This window comes from Dermacentor variabilis, chromosome 9, assembly GCF_050947875.1.
Source record: "Dermacentor variabilis isolate Ectoservices chromosome 9, ASM5094787v1, whole genome shotgun sequence".
Classification (NCBI taxonomy): domain Eukaryota; kingdom Metazoa; phylum Arthropoda; class Arachnida; order Ixodida; family Ixodidae; genus Dermacentor; species Dermacentor variabilis.
The window spans coordinates 80,816,307-80,826,405 of NC_134576.1; positions in this window are offsets into that span (position 1 = coordinate 80,816,307).

Sequence of the window (10,099 nt, forward strand, 5' to 3'; positions counted from 1 at the left end):
AAGCATTCCTCGAAAACCTAGTTTCAGCCTGTGTGTTAATATGTTAGAGGGAGAAAACTATCTGGTGAAGGGGCTCTGCGCTTAATTTTTCAAGTGAGATTCATTTGTGGTATGCAATGCTGCTTCCCTGCTTACTCTACTAACCACAATATTTGCGTTTCTTGGCCATGTGAATTCCTACCCCTCTCAGTTAGCAGATATTGTTACGTGTAGCTGATGCCCAATGCTATTTACAATTTATTTACAGGCGAACTAACGGAGTCCAAAATGTCGACGCTATATCAAGCGGGCACGCACGTCGTCTTCGTCCTCCTCAGTGCAGCCACATTGTGGCGGCTGTTATCATCACCGCCGGCAGTAGAAGCACTGTCCCGGTGCTTAATCTACACATCCACGGTGAAAGGTGCATGGTATGGATTTATTCTCGCCACGTGAACGATGTCACTTGCAGCTGACGATGACGCTGAGAGGTCGGCCGGGATGATTTCATACACGACATCGGTCACTTGTCGCACCACACGGTATGGGCCAGTGTAGCGCGACAGCAGCTTTTCGAAAAAACCCACACGTCGAATGGGTGACTAGAGAAGCACCAGAGAACCTGGAGAAAATTGCACGTCGCGATGGTGGCAATCATATAGGCGTGTCTGATGCTCCTGTGAGGCCTCGAGATGGGTGCGGGTGAGCTGGCGTGCGTGGTCGGCGTGTGCGATCGCTTCGCGGGCGTGTTCAGTGGTTGAACGTGCGGGCGAGGGCAGCAGTGTCCAAGGGCAACGCGGGTTGGCGGCCATATAGGAGATAGAACGGTGAAAAGCCGGCGGCGTCGTGATGCAATGAATTGTACACGAAAGTCACATATGGTAAGTGAAGATCCCAGTCGTGGTGGTCGGTCGCAACGTGCCTCGAAAGCTGGTCGATGATGGTCCGGTTGAGGCGCTCCGTGAGACCGTTAGTCTGTGGGTTGCAGGACGTGCTGAACTTGAGAAGGAGCAGATGATATCCTCGATGATTTCCAAGAGAAAGCTGCGGCGACGGTCAGTGAGTAATTGGCGCGGAGCAACGTGCACTAAAATGATGCCATAGAGAAGAAAGCCAGCAACGTCAGTAGCACAAATTGTCGGGAGGGTTCTGGTTATTGCGTACCGCGTACCATAATCAGTAGCGACGGCGACCCATTTATTTCGGGAGCCCGAGAGAGGAAGAGGTCCAAGAAGGTCTAGACCAACATGGAAAAAGGGTTCGGTTGGGATGTCGATCGGCTGAAGATATCCAGCTGGAAGTGTGGAGGGCTTCCTCTGGCGCTGACAGGGCTCACAAACGGCAACGTAGCGCCACACGGAGCGCACGAAACCCGGCCAAAAGAATCGCCGGCGTACACGGTCCTATGTTCGCGAGACGCCCAAGCATACAGCCAAGGGAGCGTCGTGATGTTGCTGCAGGATAACCGAACCCAGGTGTGATGGAATGACGAGCAGAAGGACAGAGCCGTGCGGATTGAAATTTCGGCAGCATAATGTACCCTCCTTCAGGAGAAACATGCGGAGAGAGGCGTCGCCAGGTGATGACTTCAGACGGTCGATGAGGGCTCGTAATGAAGGATCGCGGTGTTACTCGTTGCCGATTTCAAGCAACTGAGAGACAGAGAAAACGCAAGCGATGGCGTCGCATCAGCCGGTTCGTCGACGAGGTAGCGGGACAAACAATCAGCATCCTGGTGCAAGCATCCCGTCTCATATACCACGGCGAAGGTATATTCTTGCAGGCGCAATGCCCAGCGAGCGAGTCGTCCCGTGGGGTCCTTAAGCGAGGATAGCCAGCAGAGCGTGTTGTGATCAGTGATGACACAGAAGGGGCGTCCGTACCAGTATGGACGAAACTTCGCAACAGCCCACACAAGAGCGAGGCACTCGCGCTCTGTGATTGAATAATTGCGCTTGGCGGGTGATAGAAGTCGGCTGGAATAGGCTATAACGCGATCATGTCCACGCTGGCGTTGTTCTAACACTGCTCCTATGCCGTGACCACTGGCATCAGTTCGAACTTCCGTTGAGGCAGACGGGTCAAAGTGGGCCAGAATTTAAGGCGTGGTAAGGAGAGTAGTGAGCTGCGAAAAAGATGCGGCATGGTGAGGACCCCAAGAAAATGGGGCGTCTTTCTTCAAGAGCTCGGTAAGGGGACGTGCGATGATCAGAAAATCCTTCACAAAGCGTCGGAAATAAGAGCACAGCCCTACCAAACTACGAACGTCCTTGGTATACTTCGGAGCAGGAAAGTTCGTAATGTCGCGAATTTTGTCTGGATCAGGTCGCACGCCTCTCGCATCCACGAGGTGTCCAAGGACGGTGATTTGGCGGCGAGCGAAGTGACATTTTGATGAGTTCAACTGGAGACCGGCGCGGCGAAACACATCAAGAATCACTGTAAGACGGCCTTGATGCGCGTAGAATGTGAGCAAATAAGCGATCACGTAGTCCAGATAGCACAAACAGGTGACCACTTGAACCCTTGAAGCAAAGAGTCCACCATTCGTTCGAAGGTGGCGGCCGCGTTACAGAGACCGAAAGGCATCACCTTAAACTAAAAAAGACGTTCAAGGGTAACAAATGCAGTCTTCTTTCGGGCCATGTCGTCGACGGATATCTGGCAGTAGCCGGACCGTAATTCGATAGAAGAAACATAGGTGGCACCATACAGGCGAGCGTCATCAATACGTGGCAAAGGGTAAACGTCCTTTTTTTATTTTGTTCAGGTTGCGATGATCTACACAGAAGCGCCACGTTCCATCCTTCTTGACAAATACGACGCGAGAAGCCCAGGGACTACAGGAAGGCTCGATAATGTCCTTTTCAAGCACCTTTTTTTACATCCTGTTGGACAACAGCTCGTTCCGACGCAGAAACACGATATGGACGTCGGTGAAGCGGGTTCCCATCGCCAGTATTTATGCGATGGGTCATGATGGACTTTTGACCTAAGGGTCAATTGCCAAAGTCACAAATTACGCGATAGCCTTGAATAACGCGTCAAAGAGCTTCAGCTTAAGCAGGTGTAAGGTCAGAGGAAACTATCTTCTCAGTGTCGACGTCCGTACCGTGCGATGACGTCATGGTATGGGCTGTGCTGTGACGATCTTCCACTGTGAATGGCTCGAACTCACCATCCTGCAAAGCGCTAATTATAGCCAATGAAATCCCCTGAGGCAGAACTTGCGCGGTTAGCGCGAAATTGACAAGGGGAAGGCAGGTGCGGTTACCAGTAATTGTCAGCACAGTGTGTGGCACGGTAACATCATGTGTAAGTATAGCAGCCGGAACTGTCGCGACCACGTAATTACCGTCAGGTGCAGCTGGTGAGGACAAGTCAATGTGTGTCGCAGAGTGAGGCGGTAGGCAAATAAAATTCTTGCAGCTCAAATGGCTTGAAGGCGGGTCCACAGGGTGGGAAAGAAAAGGCAAGGCAAGGCGTATTGAGCCTGCCGAACAGTCAATGGGGGCAGAATGATTGGCAAGAAAATCCATACCGAGAATAAGTTCGTAAGGGCAATTTTCGACGACGGTGAAGAGAAAGATGGTGTGTCGCGGAACTGGTGAGTCGGGCAGAGCACATGCCAACAATAGTGACAGTCCCTCCGTCAGCGACTTCTACAACCCAGTTCTGGCAGGCTTCAGAACTTTTTGAGCCGACGGCGAAGAGCAGCACTCATAATTGACACATGCGCCCCGGTGTCAATCAACGCGCACACGAGAACATTTTCGACTAGAACGTGCAAAAGATTTTTGCTCGTGGGTAAGGTGAAGCGAAGATTTCGTGCCGATGTCGTCATTGCAGCTTCACCTACAGAAGCTGCACTGTCTAGTTTTCCGGTCGGGGGTGCGGCGAGTAGGTCGGAGAAGGAGGATGGCGTGACGGGGGAGAACAATGTAGTCGGCCGGAGGGAGAAGGCGAGCGGGAGTAGCGGGATCGTGTCAAAGGTGTCGCAGGGTCAGGTGACGAGGCGGGCATAGAAGGAGCGAAGGAAAAGGATGCGCTAGAGGGACGAGGGTCATAATTAGGAGAATAACGCGTCAGAGAAGTCCAGCGGCTGCGGCAGTGGCGTACGACATGTCCAATGCGTCGGCAATTAAAACAGATCGGCTTGCCGTTCATGGTTCACCATTCAGAGGGGTTGCGCTGTCCAAAAGAGCAGTAAGAAGAGCGGGGTGGGGACGTCCGTGAAGAAAGAGGTTCGGAGCGTACGGAACGAATGGCTTGCAGGCCCACGTTTGACAAATCTGACGGACGGCGGCCTGGGTCAAGGAGATTGTCACCAGAGAACGATCAGATGACGGGAATGAAGGGGCCGCCGGTTGTGCTGCTTCGACCTCACGACGAATGATGCGAGTCAAGTTGTCACATCGTGACGGCTGGTGCAAGTGGTCGTCACAGGATGACGTAGCATCTGTGTTAGGAAGTCGCGTGATGTACTGGCATACCCGCGGCTTTTAGCATGCTCGAGACGGCAGTACTCCTTGAGGATCGTATAGAGGATGCTGGTGGCATTCGTAAACACCAGTAAAGTGAAGGCGTCGTCAGCAAGGCCTGTGAGGACGTGATTAACCTTATCGTCCTCAGACTAGTTCGGGTCAGCTATGACACAAAGGGCCACGACGTCGAGAATATACGACGCGTAGGACTCGGTCGACGTCTGTACACGTGTGGCAAGGGCTTTCTTGGCATTGACTTGGTGACCGAGCGCATTGTCAAGAAGGTCGCTGAGCTTCTCTGTGAAGAGATCCCAGCTCGAGATCTGCACTTTGTGAGTCTGGAACCATGCAAGTGGAGCTCCGTCGAGGTGGAAAAGAACGTTGGCAAGCATAATAGTTGGATCCCACCTATTACTGGCGCTGACACGTTCGTATAAGCGAAGCCAGTCGTGAACATCAAGACTAACGACTCCGGTGAAAACATCAGGATCCCGAGGGGGGCAAACGGCCACGTAGGTTGGGGCTGCAGGCGGAAACGCTTGCGTAGATGAAGTGCCGCTAGCAGGAGCCTAAGTTGCACTGTCGCCATTCCGACCCCTGCGAAGCTCCATCACGGGTACGGGGAACCTCTGCCTCCACCAAATTAATGTTACGTGTAGCTAATGCCCCAGGCTATTTAACATTTAATTACAGGGGAGCTAATGGAGGCCAAAATGGCGACGCTATATCAAGCGGGCACACAAGCCAGCTTCTTCCTCCTCAGTGCAGCCACACTGTGGCGGCTGTTCCGTAGCAATATGATGCAAACCCCATACAATATCTCAATGTTTTGAGCTAGCTAATCCTCAATAATCTAAATTCTGCGTCATTTCAGCATGTGAATGACGTTTTTGTCAGTTTCGGTGTCGATAACGTCTATTTTCTAGCTCATCCTAACGCACGCCTTTTGTTTCAAACGTAATATTTTGCATAAAGGTTATTTTATCCTGTGCTTTCTGAAACAAAGCCATTTTGCTGCCCGTAACTTTGGTGCAGTTGGTCTTCAAAGAAATGGGAGATAATTTAAGCGGTAAGGCTCAACAATGTTATTTTCGCCTAGACAGCTATCATTCTTTGAACTCCAGTGCATCCTGTAGAGAAAGGCATGCATAGCACTAATTTGTCATGTGTTCGTTGCTTGCCTTCGCCGCATTGCCCCGTGGCCACTGAGAAAAGTAGACAGAAACCCCACTGGAGTTGCCTAGGTATGCGTAAGCACACCCCCAAATTTTATTGGCCCACCCCTAAACTTTACGTTGGCACTGCCCCAAATTTCAGTTGGTGCGCCTCCAAATGTCAAGTTGACCCACCCCCAAACATCAAGTTGGCCCACCCCTATATTTGGTTTGGCATAACAGCAAATATCAGTTGGCCCACCTCCAATTTTCAAGTTAGCCGAACCGGAAATTTCAGTTGGCCCTCCACGAGACTACAGTTGGGCGACCCCTTACTCTCAAGCTTTCCAATCCCCAAATTTAAATTGGCCCACCACTAAAATTCACTTGGCTCTCCCCCAAATTTTAGGCGATTTATTTTTTTTATTTAAAGATTACTGCCAGCCTCTGATTAGAGCCCTTAAGCAGAAGTGGTTACATACATGACGAGCAATACATTGAATACAAGGTGCGAGGCGTGAGCAAAATGAAATAGCACTGAATTTGAAAATAGTTGGGCCAACCCTAACTTTCACGTTCGCCCACCCCCAAATTTCAGTTTGCCCACCCCTAAATTTAAATTGGCCCACCCCCAGTTTCAAGTTGGCCCACCCGCAACTTTCAACTTGAGCCATCCCCAAATTTCAGTCGGCCCAAACCAAATTAAAATTGTCCCAACCCGAAATTTTTGTTGACCCACACCTACTATGGGCTTCCCCATAAATTTTCTGTAGACCCATATGTACCCTTGGGGGCATTATATCTGATCAATTTCATTGTTTTTTGTTTCAGAAGTTTCTTATTCCTTAAACAGCTACCAATCATATTCACGTACAGTAATAGAATGAATAAACGTCCTAACTTCAAAAATAACCCATTTTTCTGCACACAGAAGGTAGCATACTTATCGCGTGATGGGCAGAATTCACTGGGTACTCGCCAAACAATGCTTAAGCATTAAAGCTTCCGTGTATTGTTTTTTTTCTTTGCCACAAATATATAAGTCTTTATAATTCCAGAGACCTGTTTGGATTTGGGTGCATTCCATGTTACAAGGCACGAAATTTCTTTTTCTACTTGACACAGACATGCGCATACTTGTAGTTATGTTGGCCAAGGCATAAAACCTCATCATAAAGCTGACTATTTAACAAATGAACAGTACATGGTTACGTTTAAGGAAATAAAAATAAAAAATGTAATATGTAAAGGGCACCCTTAAAAAACCTAAATCGATACCAGATCTTGAGGTTTGTGTTACTGCCATCTGGCGAGAGACTGGGGAACTAAGTCCTACGTGCCTTTAAATAAATCACATCACGGAATGAAACCTCTCCCAGCATTACGCGGAGGGGAGGTGCGAGCGATTCAACAACTCGGCGAAAGCTGCCAATATTTCTGTAATGACACTCAGGTTTTTAAACATACCACTTGAATGTGAACGACTGTGTTTGAAAATTCATTTTGGAGAACAGTGTTACGCTGGGTGTAGAGTCGAGATAGTCATCAACCGAAAGCTAAGTGTCTAAACTACGTACATTTCAGCGGCTATTACGATAGCAGCCATATTTTTGTCGCAGCGGTCGTCTTAGTCTCAAAATTGAAATACAAATTTTCGCCGTTTCCATAGGCTTTCATTGCTGAACCTTTAACCGCATTGAGAATGAAATTCAAGCTGTCCATAGCAAAATCACTGCATTTGTCCTGTGTGGTTTATCTTCTAGGACATGTCTATCACCTGCCTTTTCCAATAATTAACATGCGCTTTTAATTATTTGTGAAAACCCGGTCGTTCTATTGAATACGCTCCGGCTTTCCCCTGCGGCCCCTTCTGGCGCTAATGGATGCTTTTCCAGAAAAACAAGGTATGGAAGCTCCGAGGTTCCATGATATGAAAGCCTGCACGTGTGCAGTGGGATGAATTCCATTCAAGGAAGGTTAGCTTACGTGTAAGCGGGGTAATTTTTTTTGCTGCGCCTGCTCTCGAAACAGGAATGGAAACACAGTTGACGCCGTCATGGGCAGATCGGGCAGCTGCGTCCGCTTCATCATTGCCATGTATGCCACAGCAATGGTGGACTTTTCTGATCTCTGCAACGAGCTGCTCTTACTAAAAGGCCAGCATAAGCAATGAATAGCAATGGGCTGCTGCTTATCGGTTTGGGACCTCACTAACGTGCTCATCGCACGTTAGTGGGTCCCAAAACCTTTATTCACCTAATAAAGCACATATTTTCTTGAAGGCGCCCTGAACTACCCCTTTGGCTTGGCGAAATAACATAGTCTGCGTGTAGCATATGCTGCTCTGAACATCTCAGCCAAGTTTTGCTTTCGTATGCGGTACATGTAGAAGGCAAGTGGATCGCGAAGTCACCTTTCTCTCAAATGCTCTCTTTTCAACAGAAGACCCTGTCCCCACTCTTTCATAGATGCACTATTTCGCCGTCGGATGCACTGTTTCGTTATTCACTTAGACGGCTACTATTCGCCGGTAGCTGATATCAAACTGCAGTCGGCTACATGGCGTAAATACCGCGGCCGCCGCGGGCTGCCGCCACGAGTCCACTGGCTAAGCGCACTGAGGCTCGCTGAGGACAACCGCATTTGGCATATCTTTAGTGCGTCGTAGGCACCAAAAGCGGAAATTGTGGCGTCTACGTTAACATCCGAAATGAAATTCGAACTGCGTGCCACGGTGACATTTAGAAGGCGGAGCGTTGGGGGCATGCCCCACTATGGCGTAGCCTACGCAGTGCAAGGCATGGGCGATGGCACAGGAGCACAGCGGATGCCGTGTTTGATTTCCAAAAACTTCGCTCCTACTAAACACATCGAAGTACATTTCGCGGCAAAGTATTTCCGAAATGGCCTATTTTCACTTGAAATGCCTTTCTCCACTTTGATAAAAGTGGTTCAGGGCCCCTTTAACAGAAGTCCCATAAAACAATGGCCTACTAGTTTTCTCGATAATTTCTTGTTAACTATGCTAGTCGTTTGTTAAATGCGTACATCTAGATCAAATATTGGGCCGTCTTGAGGGTCCCCAGCAGCAAAAATTCAAATTAAAGTATCCGACAAAATTGCAGTAGCTCCGTTTGCGCGCTTCACGCTGGAAAGCGCCGCGATTGATTTATCGCCCTCAGTACCGATCGCTCCAACTTGATAATGTACGCGGCCGGCTGTAGCACGTCACGCAGGGTTATGCAAGGACAGATGCATTTATTTTCATTATTTGGTGATGGTAGTGACGATAGCTTTCTGACTACCGTGATTTGCACTCATTGGTTCGGTTACAACCTTAGACAGAATCTTGGACAAAATTAAATCTGTACACGACTGTTGTTGAGCAATTTAGTGATTTAGATTGGTGTGGCGTTTTAGACAATCAAGAACTTCCTTTCTGGTCTTGAAATGTCCACATTGAAATCTCCAACCATTATCACAGGGGCAGTGTCATCACGGCTAACCAATGCAAGGTCCGTGTTCAGGAACTCATCGATATCACACTTGGGAGTGCCAGGAAATATATACCCAGTGGATGTCATAATTCCGCCTTTCGTTTGTACGCCACAGTCATCCCTACAAGTGGTGGCAGTCCTTTTGCGAGTCAAGGGTGCATGACTATACATACATTTTCTCCATTGCGTATAAAGCAGCGCCTCCTGCTCGTTAGTCCATGTGCTGCCCACAAACAATTCAGGTATACTTATCGACTTCAAACAATGCATCTTGATTTTAAAGCGAAGCTTTATGCGGCTAGGTAAAACAAAAATCTGTCTGTCCGCGCCTGTGTACAGAAAACTATCATCATCAGCAATGACTCTAGCGTCGTCATCTTTTTCCACAGCTAGCACCATTGCTGCTCCTCATTCCAGCGTAGAATTTCAATTCTCTTCTGTCGTCGTATTGGGGAGGCCGTGTTTACGGGGTTATAAGCCATTGCGTAAGGGAGTATCAGCTATTCATTGTATTATGTGACGGATAGATGTAATCTTGAAGCATTGCAAGCGTCAGTGGCAGGCGGATGCTGCTAACCACGTGCATTCAATCAAGCAAACCCGAGACATTGAATGCAAGCGAGAACGGCGGACTGCGGGCAGCCTAACCTGTGTGTGTAACCTGATTAAGAAACACAGATGTAACCAATAATTCAGAAAGACTTTAATGCAACGTTGAGATTAACCCGAGGATAATGTGCGGGGTCGCACATTTCACCGTCGCTGTTTTTTCATATGTAAGGAGTGCTTGCGCAGTGATTCGTATTTATTTCATTTATTATTCAATATTATTGTTATTAGGGGCAGAGCGCTTGAAGTCACCTTTGCCTCCGCCACAGGTCGGCCCGGTATTGCAGTACCTCCGGGATCAGTCCATGCTGACATTTCTTATTGTTGACTCACGGACACGCGAAATACATCGGAACCTAACTATATACAACTTCGT